The 19,861-nt window shown below is 34.4% G+C and overlaps 1 protein-coding gene and 1 pseudogene across 2 annotated transcripts in view; both read right to left on the bottom strand.

Annotated features, from left to right (window-relative positions):
• GALNTL6 (polypeptide N-acetylgalactosaminyltransferase like 6) overlaps positions 1-19,861 on the bottom strand; it is a 1,200,087-nt gene that overhangs the window by 1,015,341 nt on the left and 164,885 nt on the right. The gene's annotated exons all lie outside the window — the stretch shown is intronic.
• On the bottom strand, positions 562-8,820 carry LOC125923208 (BCL2/adenovirus E1B 19 kDa protein-interacting protein 3-like; annotated as a pseudogene).

Below are 19,861 nucleotides of genomic sequence, written 5' to 3'. Positions count from 1 at the left end.
GGGAGGACATTGTTTTTATCTTACTTCAGGAAAACAGGTGGCTCATTTCTACTTAAATCCTGGCCTTATCACGTGAGGCATCTGTTTTTTACAGAAAGAGATTTTAACCTCACATTGCCTATCACTCTGTGGGATCCATACATTATCATAAGTAGATATTTAACTAAAAAAATTCTAGGGGCACCTGGGTGACTCAGTTCGTTGAGTGTCCGACTTCAGCTCAGGTCATGATCTCCTGATTTGTGAATTTCAGCCCTATATCGGGCCTGCTGCTCTCAGCAAGGAGCCTTCTCTGGATCCTCTGTCCCCTTCTCTCTCTGCCCCTCCCCCACTTGTTTGTCTCTCTCAAAAATAAATTAAACATTAAAAATTTTCTTAAAAAAAGAAAGAAAAATAAATCTAAAAAAAGATAAAAATATTAACTCTGAAAGTTATACACATTAAATTGGATAAAGGTCTAATGGAACACTAAAACAACACAACAAATTTAAAAATTATTTTGCAGAACTGTAATTGCTCACAAATCTCTAAGATGGTGGTATTTTTTTTTTTCAAAATATGTTTATTTATTTATTTTTGAGAGAGCCCAATATGGGGCTCAATCTCACAAACCACGAGACCATAACCTGAACCAAAATTAAGAGTTGGTCACTTAACTGACAGCCACCCAGGCAACCCCAGTCGGTAGTATTTTTAAAATTCTTTCAAATGGCTCAGGTTTAATTTCTTGTCTGTGTGGATACTACCTGATGATTAATTCACTAAAATATTTGTATTCATATATGGTAACAATTTCCCAACTGCATTATAATTTTATCCAAAAAAAATTCTTACATATCATACTCTAATTTTCTTAGAATTACATAGCTTGTGAAAGATGGTACAAGGTGAGGTCCTAATGGTTATACTTAATATGTCATTAGTTATAATGTTTGATCTTGAAATTCTACTTTATTCCAAATAAAATATTTTCTATTTATCGAGTTGAAAAAGAATCTCATATACATCCTAATTATTATATATTTCCTAGGTTAAGGGATATTTTACAATATTCATTTTTCCAAATTTAATTTACGAGCTGTGGGTGAAAGGAGATTACAAGCTTTCCTAATGAGAAAACAAAGAGACTGTAGTATAAAATACTTTTTTATATATTTCATTTAATTAGCATATTATCCATTCACTAAAATGTTGAAGATAATGAATTTTCTTTCAAAAACTGAATAAAAAGCCACATTTTTTTGAAACAAAAAAATATGGACAATGGGCTACAGAATCCCTGTAAAAAAGTAAAGTTTATTGATGTACCATTTTTCACCCTTGTTCCTAGAATTTATTTTTGTTACAAATTAGTAGGTTAATTGCATTTAACTGATCAATAGAGGTTGAAATGAGACTACTAATACAGGGTTTCTAAATATCAGAATGTATTAATTTTATTCTCTAAAAGACATTTTCATAAACAATGCATTCTGTCGTTAATAGAGTATAAAAACAAATGCAAATCTAGTTTAAAAAATGTTTTTATTTAGCCACTTCATATACTATGACCATTAAAGCTAAACAAAATTTATCTATTCACAAACACTGTAGAAATGACATTATTTTCAATGTTTTGTGTTTGTTATATGTAGATACAGCCCACTCATTTCCTTATTCTTTATTTTATTTATTTCTTTTTGGGGAATTAACTATATTTTGTCTTAGTAATTTTCAAATACACATGGACTCAAAACTTAACCCAAAATATGGTTGACAAAATTTTTATTTAAATTCCAGTTAGTTAACATACAGTATAATATTAGTTTCAGGTGTACGATACACTGATTTAACATTTCCATACAACACCAGTGCTCATCATGGCAAGTGCACTCCTTAATCCCTGTCAACTATTTAACCTCTCCCCCACCCATCTCCTCTCTGTTAACCATCAGTTTGTTATCTATAGTTAAGAGTCTGTTTCATGGTTTGCCTCTCTCCGTTTACCTTTGCTCATTTGTTTTTTCTTAAATTCCAAATATGACTAAAATCAGATGGTATTTATCTTTCTCTGACTGACTTATTTCACTTAGTATAATATTCTCTAGCTCCATCTATGTTGTTACAAATGGCAAGATTTCATTCTTCTTATGGCTGAGTAATATTCCATTGTATATATATACACCACGTCTTCTTTATCCATTCATTAGTAGATGAACACGGGCTATTTCCATAATTTGGTTATTATAGATAAGGCTGCTATAAACATAGGGGTGCATGTATCCCTTTGAATTAGTATTTTTGTATTCTCTGAGTAAATACCTAGTAGGGCAATTGCTGGATTGTAGGGTAGTTCTATTTTTAGCTTTTTGAGGAAACTCCATGTTGTTTGCCACAGTGCACTGGTTTGCATTCCAACCAACAGTGCAAGAGAGTTCCCCTTTTCCACATCCTCACCAACACCTGTTGTTTCTTGTGTTGTTGATTTTAGCCATTCTGACACATGTGAAGTGACATCTTATTATAATTTTATTTTGTATTTCCCTGATGATCACAGATGTTGAGCATCTTTTCATGTGTCTGCTCACCATCTGTATGTCTTCTTTGGAAAAATGTGTATTCATGTCTTCTGCCCATTTTTTTGTCTTTTATCCATTTTTTAACTGGATTGTTCTTTTTTGGGGTGTTGACTTTTATAAGTTCTCTATATACTTTGGATACTAACCCTTTTTATCATTTGCAAACATCTTCTCCCATTCCATAGGCTGTCTTCTAGGTATTTTCACTGTGCAGATTTTTTTTTTATCAAGTCCCAGTAGTTTATTTTTGCTTTTGTTTCCCTTCCCTCAAAAGACAATCTAGAAAGAAGTTGCTATGGCTGATATCAAAGAGGTTACTGCCTGTGTTCTCCTCTAAGATTTTATGGTTTCAGGTCTCACATTTAGGTCTTTCATCCATTTTGATTGTGTGTGTGTGTGTGTGTGTGTGTGTGTGTGTGTGTGTACGGTGTAAGAAAGAAGTCCAGTTTTCTTATTTTGTATGTTGCTGTCCACTTTCTCTAACACTATTTGTTGAAGAGACTGTGTTTTTCCCATTGGATGTTCTTTCTTGCCTTGTCAAAGATTAACTGACTACACAGTGGTAGGTTCACTTCTGGATTTTCTTTTCTGTTTCTTTTCTGTCCCGTATTTTGTGCCAGCACCATACTGTCTTGATCACTACAGCTTTATAATATATCTTGAAATCTGGAATTGTGATGCCTCCAGCTTTGCTTTTCTTTTTCAACGTTGCTTTTGCTATTTGGGGTCTTTTGTGTTTCCATACAAATTTTAGGATTGTTTGTTCTAGCTCAATGACAAATGCAGGTGGTATTTTGAAATGGACTGTATTAAATGTGTAGATTGCTTTGGGCAGCATAGACAATTTAATAATATTTACTTTTTTGATCCATGAACATGGAATGCTATTCCATTTCTGTCTGTCATCTTCAATTTCTTTCATTAGCATTTAATAGTTTTCATAGTAAAGGTTTTTTACTTCTTTGGTTAGGTTTATTCCTAGGTGTCTTATTGTTTTTGGTGCAACTGTGAACGGGATTGATATTTTAATTTTTATTTCTGCTGCTTCATTATTGGTGTGTAGAAATGCAACAGATTTCTGTTTGTTGATTTTGTATCCTACAACAGTACTGAATTTATCAATTATGGCAGGTTTTTTTTTTATGGAATCTTTCAGGTTTTCTATATAGAGTACCATGTCATCTGTAAATAGTGAAAATTTTACTTCTTCCTTGCTGATTTGGATTCTATCTATTATCTATCTATCTATCTATCTATCTATCATCCATTTTTTCTGTCTGATTGCTGCAGCTAGGACATCCAGTACTATGTTAAATAACCGTGGTAAGAGTAGACACAACCCTGTCTTGTTCCTCACCATAAAGAAAAAGATCTCAGGCTTTCCCTATTGAGCATATTAGCTGTGGGTTTTCACATGTGGCCTTTATTATGTTGAGGTATGTTTCCTCTAAACCCACCTTGTTGAGGATTTTTATCATGAATGGATGTTCTTATTGTCAAATACTTTCCTGCATCTATTGAAATGATCATATGGTTCTTATTCTTACATTTTTTTAAATAGGCTTCACACCCAGTGTCGAGCACAACTCATAACCCTGAGATCAAGACCTGAGCTGAGGTCAAGAGTCAGACACTTAACCAACTGAGACACCCAGGCACCCCATCCTTGCTTTTATTAATCTGGTGTGTCATGTTAATTCAATTGCGAATGTTGAACTACCCTTGAAAACTAGGAATAAATCCCACTTGATCGTGGTGAATTTTTTTAAAGTATTATTGGATTTAGTTTGCTAGTAAAACTTAAAATTTTTTGCATCTACGTTCATCAGGGATATTGGCCTGTAGTTCTCTTTTTTAGTAGAATTTTTGTCTAGTTTTGGTAGTAGGATGACACTGGCTTCATACAATAAATTTGGAAGTTTTACTTCCTTTTCTATTTTTTGGAATAGTTTTAGAAGAATAGTTATTAAATTTTCTTTAAATATTTGGTAGAATTTTGCTGTGAAGACATTTGGCTCTGGACTTTTGGTTGTTGGGAGTTTTTGATTACTGATTTAATTTCTTTACTGGTTATTGGTCTGTTCTAGTTTTCTATTTCTTCTGTCACTGTTTTGGTAGTTTATATGTTTCTAGGAATTTGTCCATGTCTTTTTTGTTGTTGTTGTTTGTTTAAAATTATTGCCCAGGATATTTTTTCCTTGTGTCTTGGTTGATTTTTTTTCTTTTTTAATAACTATAAATTCAAGCTTATTGAAGCTTGCCTTTGTCTTGAAAAAAAAAAAATAAAGCAACTAAGCTGTCACATCAACCTGATTTCATTTGAAGAGAGAGATGATAGATATCTTGCAAGAGTAAAATTTATACCACAAATGATGCAGGTCTAAGTCTAGTGGCACTAAAATCAGATGATAGCATTGTTGACAAAATTATAATCTGCTGGTGACATTTGTGGAAAAGAAGCCCTTTTCTTTTTAAATTTTTTTATAACAGTAAATTCTGTTAGGAATTTTTAAATAACAGTAAATTCTGTTAGGAAATTCTAAAATGTCTTACAGGCCAAAAGGGAATGAGGTTAGTAAAATGCTTCTACAGAGTTTGAATAAAATACTGGATTTGAGAGTTGCTGGAACTTGGATGTGTAAAAATAGGGTGGTAGGTTGGGTCATGCTTACAATGGTAACAAGTTCAAATAAACTACTGTAACAATACACCACTTCACAGGTCACACACTTTTCCAGGGGTTTCTCTTTCCTTCAGTAGGTGCTGGCAGAAGGTGTGCTCAGTCGCTTTCCGATATAGATGTGTAGCCCCAAAACCAAAACATGAGAGAGGAAGAAAGATGGAATGAACACTTTCAAGAAATTCTGTGGAGAAAATACCCCCTTTCTTCATGGCCCCGCTTTTCCTCATGCTTAAAGCAATGGAACATTTGGGGTGTCTGAAGTGGAACTCCTTAGGTGGAATGTTTTCGGGTCTGCTGAACCAGTTGGACATCCAGTCTACACTTTTCTTCAAAGGATCAACTTATTTCTCTTCTTCTGCAACCTCTTCCTCTGAGAGTTACGGGCCCTAGTGGCATATATCTGCACACCAAACATAATCTGCCCATCCTCTTGTGGGGAAGGGCTGTCACAGTGAGAACTGGCTCTTGAACTACTCTGTCCTGATTCATGTTGTGCATGCAAAAGAGCCTTTTCCATGTCTCCACTGCAGACAGAAGATGAGGAAGGTACATGTTCTAGCCCCCTATTTTTCTCATTGTCATTATCATTGCCATTGCTGCTGTTCATAGAGAGTTCTACCCAGGAACTTTTGAGGCCAGCTGTCAGGGGCAAAGGCTGTTCACCTTCCTCGCAGTTGTTGTTGTGAGGGAGTGGTGGCGTCTCTACTAAATGAGATGACATTGTCAGGTGGCTAAAAGACCTGTGGTGGCAGCAAGACCATCTCTGGTTCTTGGGCCAGTCCATTTCTTTTTTTTTTAATTATGTTTTTAAATTTTATTTATATTCAAGTTACTTAGCATACAGTGTAGTCTTGGCTTCAGGAGTAGGACCCGATGATTCATGTCTTACACATGACACCCAGTGTTCATCCCCAAAAGTGTCCTCCTTAATTGCCATCACCCATTTTACCTATCCTCCCACCCATACCCTCCCCTGCAGCAACCCTCAATTTGCTCTCTGTCTTACAGGTTACCCAATTTTTTGGTATATGGTTATTCATAATATTCTTTTATAACTATTTCTATTTCTGTGGTGTTTGTTGTTATTTCTCCTTTCTCATTTATAATTTTATTTACTTGGGTACTTTCTTTTTTCTTTTTGATTAGTCTGGCTAGAGGTTTATCAATTTTATGTTTTGGGTTTTTGTTTTTTTTTTTTTCCCAAAGAACCAGCTCCTGGTTTCATTGATCTGTTGCACTGTTTTTTAGTCTCTATATCATTTATTTCTGCTCTAATATTTATTGTTTCCTTCCTTCTTCTGGATTTAGGCTTCATTTTTTAATTTTTTTCTAGCTCTTTTAGGTGTAAAGTTAGGTTATTTGAGATTTTTCTTGTTTCATGAGGTAGGCCTATACTGCTGTATACTTCCATCTTGTAACTGCTTTTGCTGCATCCCAAATGTTTTGTACCATTGTTTTTCATTTTCATTTGTTTCCGTGTATTTTTTAAATTTTTCTTTGATTTGGTTGACCCATTCATTGTCTAGTAGTATGTTGTTTAACCACCATGTATTTATAGTCTTTCCAAATTTTTTCTTGTGATTGACTTCTAGTTTCATAGCCTTGTGGTCAGAAACGATGCATGGTATGACTTCAATCTTTTTATATTTGTTGATTTGTGACTTGATATGTGATCTATTCTGGAGAATGTCTCGTGAACACTTGAAAAGACTGTGTACTCTACTATTTTAGGATAGAATGTTCTGAATATATCTGTTAAGTCCATCTGGTCCACTGTGTCATTCAAAGACATTGTTTCCTTGTTTATTTTCTGTTTAGATGACTTGTCCATTGATGTAAGTGGGATATTAAAGTCCCCTAATATTATTGCGTTATTATCAATTAATTTGTGTTTTTTATTAATTGTTTTATATATTTGAGTGCTTCCATGTTGGATGCATAAATATTTATAATTATATCTTCTTGTTGGATTGTCCCACCTATGAGCACATAATGCCATTCTTTGTCTCTTTTTACAGTATTTGTTTTAAAGTCTCATTTGTTTGATGTAAGTATTGCTATTCCAGCTTTCTTTTTACATCCATTTGTGTGATAAATGTTTCTCCATCCTCTCACTCAATCTGCAGGTGTCTTTAAGTCTAAAATGAGTCTCTCGTAGGCAGCATATATATGGGACTTGTTTTTTTTAATCAATTATGACACTCTATGTCTTTTGATTGGATTAGTCCATTTACATTCAGAATAATTATTGATAGATATGCATTTAGTGCCATTTTATTACTTCTTTTGTCATTGTTTCTGGAGATTTTCTTTGATCCTTTCTCATTTTTGTCACTTTTGCTCTCTCCTTTGTACTCAGAGTCCCCTTTAGTATTTCTGGTAGGACTGTTTTAGCGGTCATGAATTCCTTTAGTTTTTCTCCATCTGGGAAAGTCTTTCTCTCCCCTTCTATTCTGAATGATAGTATTCCTGGATAGAATATTGATGGCTGAAGGTTTTCATCATTCAGCACTTTAAATATACCATGCCACTGATTTCTGGCTTGCCAAGTTTCTGTTGAAAAACCTCGAGCTGGCCTTATGGATTTTCCCTTGTAAGTTAAGAACTACTTTTGTTTTTTGCTTTTAAGATTTTTTTCTTTATCATTATATTTTGTTAATTTAATTACATTATGTCTGGTGTTACCCTGCTTGTTATGGGAGTTCTCTGTGCCTCCTAGATTTGGGTGTCTGTTTCCTCCCCAAATTCGGGATGTTTTCTGCTATTATTTCTTGAAATAAAGTTTCTGACCCTTTTCTCTCTTCTGCAGGGACTCCTATGAGTGTTACGACATTTGACAGTCACTGAGTTCCCTAAGTCTATTACTGTATCCCATAATTCTTCTTTCTTTTGTTCAGCTTCATTATTTTCCATTATTTTGTCTTCTATGCCAATATTCCTCTGCTTCTTCCAGTCTGTTATTCATTGCATTAAGCCTGTTTCGAATCCTGTTTTACTGCATTCTTCATCTCTGATTGATTCTTTTGTAACCCTTTTATCTCTGTAGTAAGGGTCTCACTGATGTCTCATGTTCTTTTCTCAAGACCAGTGAGTAGTATTCTTTTGATTGTTTACATTCTCCACCGGGCATGTTACCTATATCTATTTTGCTTACATCTTTGACCATACTTAACTAGTTCTTCCATTTGGGATAAATTCCTATATCTTGGCATTTTGTCTAAGTCTCTGACTTTTGTGTGCTAGAAAAGCCTGTTATGTCTTCTGCTCCTGAAAGTAATGTTCTTATAAAGAAGAGGCCATGTAAAGCCCCAGGTCTGGCACTTCATGGAGTGTCTCCGGTGTGTACTGCATGCACTCTGCCGTTGCGTTACGGTTGTTAATCCTTCAGGAAAGCCATCCACGGAAGTTTTCCTTGCCTACTGTGGGCAGTGTTTGGTCCCTGTCCTGAACATGGTGGGTTTTAACTAGGTATGCAGTGGTCAGCTTGTTAAATGGGAGCTGATGTCAACTCCACCAGAACTGAGGCCCTGCGGACTTCTCTGATCAGGAGATGTGGTGTGGGCATGAGCTTTGCTGGTCTTCTGGGGGGAGTGGCCTGCTGCACTGGAACTGAGACAAACTTGACTGAGAAGGGCAATCCTGCCAGAGCACAGTGGGGTGGGGCTTGGTTTAAAGAAGTTAGGCAGTGTCCAGTGTCAGTGGTATGCTGTTCCCTGCAGGTGCCTCTGTGTTTATGCTGAGGGGTGGGGAATAGAAAAGGCACTTGCCAGCAACTTCGTCCTGGAGAGGCATCTCTGTGAATGCTGCCTCTCAGGGAAGCCCTCAAAGAAGAGTGAGTGTGTGCCCTCGGCTTTCTTCAGATCACTGTTTCCACACTGTCAGCCTTGGAGTTGTTTGCCTGCCTTTTCTCCAGGAACAGAGCAGTGCCCTCCAGGCTTTATTCCAGCCAAGCCCACAGACTTTTAAAACTCTAGGCATTAAGCCTCACCGGTTGCAACAACTCATAAAATTCAGCCCCTCTAATCTTCCAAGCCAAGGGCTTTCAGGAAAGGTTCTCTTTGTGCATTCTCCTACATGTTCCTCTCTTTTGCTTTTCTCTGCAACCGCGGCGTTCTCTCCTACAAAGTACCCTGGAATCTCTTCTCCCCTAAACCACGTCTCTGCACTTCCTATATTCTTAGATGTGGCCCCTTCTCTCCATTTAGTTGCAGAGTTTGTTCTGTCCGTCTTCAGGTTGATTTCTGGGATCCTTAGGATGATGTGATCATTATCTAGCTGTATTCATAGGACCCTAGATGAGCCTAGGGTCCTCCTATTCTGCCACCATCATGAACCCCCCCACACACACTATTTCCTTATTTTTTAAAATGTATTTCTTGATACACATTAGGACAATATCTCTTATTTATAAAAATTAACTTTCAATGTATGTTCTAAAAGGATACCAATCTAAAAGAGTTAGCTTGGTTTTCAGAAGATATTTTCTATGTATTTAAGACAAACTCTCCTCTATACTTGTTTAAGTATATTTGTACATTTTCTGTGGGGTCTCTAATACTTGCATGCATCATATTACTTACAGGTGTTTTTTGGATCATAGAACATTCAACTTTTTATACTTCATTTCAGTAAACACCTGGTTTGATAAGCATAAAGAGTCCAATGCAACTAAGTTCATCCAGCTAAAAACATATCATATGTAAAGATTCCCATTGGAAAATGCCATTGGTTTTTGCCAATTATGTTAGTATGCTTACAAGGATATCTGACTAAGATACTACTTTCTTTCCCAAAGGCATTTCACCCTCTCTAAAGGAGAGAACTGACTGTGGGCCTGCTATATAACAGTTGACTTTCCATGAGTCAGAAAGTCCACTTCAAGCTCAGCTGATGAAAGAAAAGACAAGGCAGACAGAGATTAAGATAAATTTGCATAATCTCACTTATGTGTGTAATCTAAAATAGTAAAACTCAGGGCATGTGGGTGGCTGTCAGTTAAGCATCCAACTCTTGATTTTGGTTAAGGTCATGATCTCACATTCATGAGACAAAAGCCCATGTTGGGCTCTGTGCTGACAGTATGGAGCCTACTTGGGATTCTCTCTCTCTCACTCTCTTTCTGACCCTACCCTGCTCACACTCTCTCTCTCAAATAATAAATAAAAACTTAAAAAATATCTTGAAAATAGTAAAACTCATAGAAACAGAGAGTATAAAGGTGGTTTCCAGAGATTGGGGGGAGGGGTTAACAGGATGATGTAGGTTAAGGATTACACAGATTCAGTTATGTAAGATGAATACTTTCTGAAGATCAAATGTACAATGATGTGACAATAGTTAGCAATGTTGTATTGTACACTTGAAATTTTCTAAGAGATTAGATCTTGAGTGTTCTCACCACAAAAAGGGAAAGAAAGAAACAGATAACTATGTAAGAAGATAGCTGATATGTTAATAAGCTTGCACGTGATATTTTCAAATGTATGTGTATATGAAATTATCAGGTTGTATGTTTTAAATACATCCAATTTTGAGCTGTTAACTACAACTCAATAAAACTGGGGAAAATAGAAATTTATAAGTAATAATTCCTAATTAATTTTAAAAGAAATGCAGAGATATTTTGATAATCAGATGAGCTTTCTGGTTAGACTTTAGGAAATTAGAAAAGTAAACACATATTCATCCAAATTTGTAACCAAGTTGACAGTTTCTTTTCATATTTCTGCTTCTTCCTTTTTCACAGTTGTCACCAGCAAGGTTGGAGTCAATAAATTTTAGTTACTAAAATGCAGAGCATAGTCTTCATCATGGACCAGGATGAATCACATTTCCTTAGGTTTTAAACTTTTCCAGATTGGAGTACATAAATTTGATATAAACATTGCAACTGTTTTGACCAAAAATGTTTGTGGGAGAACCCACATTATAAAAACAATAGTGTATTTCACTATTCACTCATTTATTAACTCACCTAATGTTCATTGACTTCCTATATGTCTGTGACTACACTAAATCTTGGGATTACAGACATTATAGGGCAGACTTTATCAAGCCGGTAAGGCTTTTACCTACTTTGAGAAGTCTTTCCTGAGGAAACTGTTTTTGGCAATAACCTAAAATATGAGCCAGTGTTGGGTATATACCGAAATAAGAGAAAGAACACTCCAGGCAGTGGACCATCATGTGCAAAGAACCTTGGGCCAAGAGGCAGGAAGATGCCTATTGTATTTAAAGACCTAACAAAAGCCAGGATGATTAAAGCAGAGTGAGTCCTTTAGAGGTTAGAGTTCGTGAAGCTTGGGAGTCAGTAAATTCTACATCTTAGAAGAACTTCAATCCATAGACATGGATTTTTTCCTAATGTCAATGTAAAAGTATTAGAAGGTTTTAAGTGTGACATCTAAATAGAAATAACTGCTGGATTTCACGTGAGTGGATTGTAGGCTGTATCAGGAAGCATTACTCAATGGCCCACGCAAAAGATTTAACTGTTTTGCAATGAGAGATGGGGAAAAAATTCAAGATTTTTCTGGAAAATGTATCCGAAATAGAATTTGATGACAGACTGATTATGGATGTGAGAGAAGATGTCAGAGATGAAGTACAAGATATGTTTTAGTTTCAACTAACGGAAAACAAATCTAGCTGACTTATGCAAAAAATGAAGTATAAAATTATGATGAGAAGCTAACAGAGTCAGTGAGAACTATAGTTCAGGAATTCCACAGCTAGAAACAACATCCCAAGCCAGAACTGTGCTTGGGTAGCCACAGCAAAACAACCACAGCAGCTTCTGGAACTGTCTGTTGCTCCAACATCTATCACTGCCACCTATTGCTGCTTATGCTTCTTTACCTACTTCTTTATTAAACATTTAGTATGGTTCAAGCCTGAGTTAAGTGCTCACAATTTAGTTGCAAAGGATGCAAGCAAAGTGAGTATGTGATTTTGTTAAATTCAGTGAAAGATGGAACTTAACCTTCCACCAAAGAGAAACATTTGCCAAACACTGGAAGGAGGTAAAATGCTGGACAACACCCACTGCTGCCAAAAAAGCAAAACAAAAACTGTCTTCCACGATTGCTGTGGTCAGCATCAACACAGAGATGATGTGTAGTGTGTGAGACAGTGGTGTAATCAACTATTATGATAAAATTTCTGAAAACTGGAGACAAAGGGAAAATTTTTAAGACAAAAAAGACAAAAAATATTACCTTCACTGGTATAGCAAGAAGACTGATAGTTGATGTCTCATAAAAATGATGGACAGCAGAAATCAATGAAATAGCATTTAAAACTGAAAGAAAACAACTGCCAACTAAGCTTCAATATCCACTTAAAGAATTTTCAAAAATATTAAAAGATATTATGAGGATGTTATAAATACTAATAAATTTGACAAAAATTGGGATGAAATAGAAAAATTAGTAAAACAAACAAAAGAAAGCAAAAAAAAAAAACATCAAGCTGAGGGTAGAAGAGTTATAAACCTGAAACTTTTACATCCAATAAAACAGTTGAGCTATTATTATATATCTTTACACACACACACACACACACAATATCCCTTCAATCCCATTTGATTTTGTGGTTAATTCCTCCAAATATTTAAGGAAAAAAATAATCTTAAATAAAATTTTTCAGGGAATAAGATAAAAGGGAACATGCAATAGCATATTTTAAGAACTCAAATCCTAACAAAGACATTAAAAGAGAAAAGTACACACCAATCTCTATCATGAACACAGATGCATAAATCATAAAATGATAGCAAAGAGAATCTAACTGTATACAAATCAAGCAATACTTAATGGCTAATAGGACATATTATAGGAATGCAACGTTGATTCAACATTTAAAAATAAATCAATATATCTTACTACATTAACAGAAAAAAGGAGAAAAAATTATGTCATATCGTTAGCTGTGGAAAAATAATTTGATAAAATAGAATATATATTAAGATGGAAAGAACTACCAATAGACCACAAATAGGAATAAAAATTAGGAATAAGGAGTAATTTCCTCAATGTGCTAGAGACTATGGAAGACTAAAAGTAAAAATGCCTTTAAAAAATCCTTCTGAGACTGGCAATGAGATTAGATACCCACTATCACTACTGCTAGTCAACTTTATACTGAAAGTTCACACTAGCACAGTAAAGCAAGGGAAGAAAAGACTGAAGGACTGAAAAGCAGGAAATAAAACTATCATAATTGTGGACAATGCGATTGTTTATGAAAAATCCAAAAAATTAGAGATGCTGTATTAGAATTAATGAGTGAATTTACCAAGGTCAATGAATATAAGGTCAATGTAAAGATAGTAATTAAAGCAGAAAACAGGTAGAACATAAAATTAAAATATATAATACACACACACACACACACACACACACACACAGCATTTTCAGTAATATATAATCCTACATGTAATTTGGTGGACTCTGTCAAGCTTAAAATCATACAAAACAAGTCTATGCTGTTAGAAGGGGAAGGGTCACCTTTTGCAGGGGAGGCTGTGCCCAGGAGGGAGAGTGAACAACAAAGTACCATTGGGTTTTAGAGATGTGTTTTGTGATCTAGATGTTCTTCAGATGGTGAAAATTCATTATTTGTACAGTTAAACTATGGGCATATTTCTGCACTTCTTCATATTTCAGTGAAAACTTTCAAAAATGATGAGAATTCTGTACAGACTGTTTTTAAATTTTAAATAATTATTTATATTCAAAAGAATGCATATGTAACACATAATGAATAAAAATGAAACAATCAATTCATATCTAACCCCAGTTTAAGGAATCAAACATTGCCTATAATTCTGAAGACCCTGTTTGTCCTTCCCATTGCATCCCCATTCCTTTCGATCTCCCAGGACACAATTAACATGGGTTATCTGTTATTTATTCATTGGCTTTTAAACATTCTTCCACATAAACAAACAAACAAACAAACATCCTTCCACATACACATACAAACTTATGCATGATCTATGTCTGTCTGTCTCTCTCTCTGGTATTGCTTAATTTTACATAAATTAAATTTGTAGTATTTGCTCAATAAGACCTCTGTGAACTAAAGTCCATTTGTTTTTGTTGCTACAAAATAGTTTGTTGTGTGAATATATACCACAAATCATTACTCACTTCCTTAACAAGTAGGCATCAGGACCAGTACTCTTTATATATTAGAAAAATGTTTCTGTGAAATTTCTTCTTCATTTTTCCTATTATACAGTGCAAAAGTTGCTCTAGGAATATATATCTCAACCCACAGATAACAACTTTTTAGTGGCATAGAATTACTTCAGTGAGTCATGAATAGAATTTTTAAAATACAGGTGAGTGGAAAATGTCAGAACACCATTCACAGAGTCCACGTATTTTTCCATTAACTTTATGTTCTTATTTTTTTAATGTGTATGCTATTGTTCACATTATATTTATGAGGGGATTTTCTGGTTCATAAAATTTGCACATCACCAACTTCACTAGTTTTGTGGGGATACTGTTATATCATTTACACATACACCAGAAACCCCTGGTATTGTACGATACATTTTTCCAATTTAATGATTGCTAAAATGTATTTCTGTTTTCTCCTCCATTTGTGTTTTTTTTTAATTTATTTTTTTTATGTTTATTTTTACGAAAGAGAGAGGGGTGGGTAAAGAGAGAGGGAGACAGGGGAGATGGAATGGGCTTTGTGCTGACAGCAGAGATCCGATTCGGTTCTCAAACTCATGAACCGAACCATGAGATCATGACCTGAGCTAAAGTTGAACACTTAACCAACTGAGCCATCCAGGTGCCCCTTCACCATTTGTTAGTGGTGGTGAGTATCTTCTCATGATTATTGTCCATTTCTGTTTCTTTTTCTTAGAAATAACTCCTCGTACTTTTCATTCTATTGTTTTGTGTTGTCTATTTCTCAGTGATCTGTAGAACTTTTTAAGTTTAGTCTTGATATTAATTCTTTATCAGTTGTGTTGAAAGTCCATCCTCAGAATTGTTGGCTTGTATTTTCTCCTCATATGTTATACTTTTTGATGTAACGATTCTAATATATGACTGTTCATTTTATATATAATAAATTCTTTCCAAAACCAAAGTAAATTTCTTCTAGAGATTCAAAATTTCATATTTAGGCTTGTAATTTCCTTGAAATGATTTTAATATATACTGTGAGGTGAAGATAAATTTCCTTGTGGATAACCAAAAGCCCAGAATGGTTTATTGAATGGTTGGTTCATCCTTTTTCTCACCTATTTGCAGTGCCAACTTTGATAAGTGAATTTTCAACACAACAGAGGGTATGTTTCCTAGCTGATTATTCATTCTTTTGATCTGTTTTTCTACTCCTCAGCCAATATCATGTGAACTGAAAGATTATGGTTTCACAGTAAGTCTTAAAATCTGTGAGGCAAACCATTCCACTCCTACTATTTTTCCTTTTTCTGTATCTTGGCTTTTCTTGACCCTTTATTCCTATACACACACACACACACACACACACACACACACACACAGACACACACACACACACAAACACACAATCCATTGGAATTTTGATTAGGATTATATACAATATATAGATCTATTTAGTGGAGCTGAACATGCGGAGTCCACCTACGCACGAATAAATGTTGTAGCTCTTTTTTTCCTCATTATCTTTCAGTAAAGTATTATAGTTTTCAACAAAAATGGTCTTGTACCTCTTTGAATAATTTGGTTCCTAGTTATGTTTTATTTTCAATATATAGAGTAAATTTCTAAAAAGTTAACTTTTTGTTTAGTGCTGTGATTTAAATATAGTTACCTTGCTGAATAGTCTTACTAATTCTAGTAATTCATATAGAGAGAATTTGTTTTTTTCCCTACAATTATATCTTTAATGAACAGTGACAGTTTTCCTTTCTATTCAAGATATATATATAATATATATATATATATATATTTATTTATTTTTAAAGTTAATTAGATGGCTATAATGCAAAAGTACAAAATTTTGAAAAAAGTGGCTATATCACACATCAAGGTTATAAAAGGGACAATGTTTTTTTTATGTTTAGACATTAAGATACTCATTGCAGATTTAATAATTATGCTCTATCAGATTAAGAAAGTTATCTTATGTTTTTATTTTTTTGAAAAAGCTATTATTACAATGGGTTTTGAAATTTACTAAGTGATTTTTTTGTAGTTGTTCACTGATATGATCATGTGGCTTCACTGCTTCAATATAAATGTATTGTTCTATTTTTTAATTTTTTAAAGTTTTTTTTTCTTGTTTACTTTTGAGAGAGAGAGAGTGAGCAAGCACAAGAATGAGTGGTGGAGGGGCAGAGAGAGTGAGAGAAAGACAATCCCAAGCAGGCACCACAATGTCAGCACCAGCCTGACATGGGGCTCGAACTCATGAACCATGAGATCATTACCTGAGCTGAAATCAAGAGTTGGATGCTTAGCCAACTGAGCCACCCAGCTGTCCCGAATTGTTTCAAATTTAAACAAATTTAGCATTACTGGAAAACTGAACTTGATTGTGAAGTACTACATTTTTTACACATTGCTGAATTCAGAAACATTTTTAAATATAATTTTATTTTTACATTTGATTTCACAACTGACACTGGTTAATAATTTTATTTTCGCATATTGCACCTGTCTCACATTAGTGGGAGGATATACTACTAAAATTATAAAATAATTTGGAGAATGTGTCTCTTTTCTCCCATTCTCTAGAAGAATTTGACTAAGAAGGGAGCATCTGTTGCTTGAATGTTTGGAATAGTTTGTAAAACAGTTATTTGTGGAAAATTTTGGGTGTATGAGTCCATTTATCTTATGGCTATGAGGCAATTCCTATTTTCAATCTCTTTTTAGAAATTTTAGGCAGTGATACATTAAAAAAATAATCTGTTGTAAGATTTGACAACACTGACTCCATCTTTGACCCTCCATCTTGTTCATGTCCCTGAAATGACCTCCTTTGGGGCTACTAGAACCAGGACCCTTGGAGGTTAATATATGCCTGGACGGAATGCAGGAAGGCATATTCTGATCTTCCCTAAAGTTGTTTAGATAACTAGTAGAGGTAATGTGGTTTCTTCCCCTACTGCCCCCTCAGGTCCCTCTTCACAAAATCTGTTAAATGTTAAACCCTTTGACCTCACAATGACCTCTGTACCTTCCCTTACTCTATAAAAATCTATGGATTAAGTTCCAGACTTCAGGGAGAATAGCTGTGTAGTATTTGGATCATTTGTCCACCAACCTAAAAATTACTTCTGAGTCTGGAGGATACTTTACTAACCCTCTGCTACCTTCTGACACCTGTACCTGTTAACTGTCTTTAAATTTATCAGTATATGTGTGTTCAAATATCATTTTACTATCATTGATATTTCTGCACCATTGCACCAACTTGATCAAGCCTTGTCCCCATTGCAACACTTTTACTTGATAAATTTTACAAAATTAAAAAAAAACCTATTTGCTTTAGTTCAAAGAATAGGCTTTACGTAAAGTCTGTTACGATTTGTTTTCTGTTTCATTAATTGCTACTCTTATATTTATTAACTGTTTCTCCAAATTCTTCCACTTTATTTTTTTATTTTATTTTTTTTCTAGTTTGAGTACATAGCTATTTAAGCACATTGCTCACTAATGTCTTAATTACTTATATAAGCATTTAAAGTTATAAACTAGCCTCAATTATTGCTTTCATTTTATCCTTCAATAATCCTACATTATTATTATTTTGATGTTTAGGACAATTTCTTCTTTGACCCTGTAATAATCCAAAAGTATCAACAGCTTCAACAAAAATTTTCCCACAGACCTCTAATTCAACTTTCATTATTGAATGTATTCTAAAAGACGCTACCCATTTGAAAGTTTGAATATTAAGTTCATTGCTTAATATAAGGTAAACTTTAAAAAATGTCCATATTATTGGACTGCGTGTTGTATATGGGTGATGAATCACTGAATTCTAATCCTGAAAACAATATTGCACTGTATGCAACTGTATGTTAAGTAACTAAAATTTAAATAAAAAGTTGAAAAGAAAAAAAGTTCATACTATTGCATATTATGAGTTTGTGTGTGTAAAATGCTCTACTTATGTTTACTATATCAAAATGATTATTTTTTTCAGTATTTTTTATCTTTACTAGTCTTTACATTTTATGATCTCTCAGTTGCTGAGTTATTTGTTAAAATCTCCCATTTTATGGTTGGATTTATCAACATAGTTATATCTCCTAATAATTGTCAATACTGATAACATAATTGGAATTATTTTATTATATTGTATGTTGCATGGCATATGACAGCGCATATATCTGTAGCTAACTTACAGCTATATCATTAAGGAGTAAGCTTTAGTACTTACAGTAAATCTTTTTGTCCTTATGTCTATTTGTCAAAAATTAATATTTATAGCACCACTTTTTCTATTGTTATTTGTTTAATTATAAATAGCATATACCTATTATGTTTTTAAATCTAATATGACAATCTGTCTCTTAAAATAGAGTATTTTTAAAAGAAGTTATTTTTATTTTTTATAATTTTTATATGAAATTTATTGTCAAATTGGTATCCATACAACACCCAGTGCTCATCCCAACAGGTGCCCTCCTCAATACCCATCATCCACCCTCCCTTCCCTCCCACCCCCCGTCAACCCTCAGTTTGTTCTCAGTTTTTAAGAGTATCTTATGTTTTGGCTCTCTCCCATTCTAACCTTTTTTTTTTTCTTCCCCCCCCTCCATGGTCTTCTGTTAAGTTTCTCAGGATCCATATAGGAGTGAAAACATATGGTATCTGTCTTTCTCTGTATGACTTATTTCACTTAGCATAACACTCTCCAGTTCCATCCACGTTGCTACAAAAGGCCAGATTTCATTCTTTCTCATTGCCAAGTAGTATTCCATTGTGTATATAAACCACAATTTCTTTATCCATTCATCAGTTGATGGACATTTAGGCTCTTTCCATAATTTGGCTATTGTTGAGAGTGCTGCTATAAACATTGGGGTACAAGTGCCCCTATGCATCAGCACTCCTGTATCCCTTGGGTCAATTCCTAGCAGTGCTATTGCTGGGTCATAGGGTAGATCTATTTTTAATTTTTTGAGGAATCTCCACAGTGTTTTCCAGAGCGGCTGCACCAGTTTGCATTCCCACCAACAGTGCAAGAGGGTTTCTGTTTCTCACATTCTCGCCAGTATCTATAGTCTCCTGATTTGTTCATTTTAGCCATTCTGACTGATGTGAGGTGGTATCTGAGTGTGGTTTTAATTTGTATTTCCCTGATGAGGAGCGAGTGCCTGTTGGCCATCTGGATGTCTTCTTTAGAGAAGTGTCTATTTATGTCTTCTGCCTATTTCTTCACTGGATTATTCCAGGTACAGTTAAGAAGTAGACTGATGGTTTGTATATGTTGCTATAACTTTGTTTTATGCTTTCCATTTTTCCTGCTTTTTCTAGGTTACTCCCATTTTCTTCTTTCTTGATGTCTTTTGGATTTTTCTTCATTTTTTCCATTTTATTCCTTCTATTCATTTGAAAAAATATATACTCTTTCCATCACTTAATGTGTCTTA

Source organism: Panthera uncia, chromosome B1, assembly GCF_023721935.1.
Source record: "Panthera uncia isolate 11264 chromosome B1, Puncia_PCG_1.0, whole genome shotgun sequence".
NCBI lineage: Eukaryota > Metazoa > Chordata > Mammalia > Carnivora > Felidae > Panthera > Panthera uncia.
Note: the sequence above shows the minus strand (reverse complement) of the source record. Positions and strands in the feature narration are given on the sequence as shown.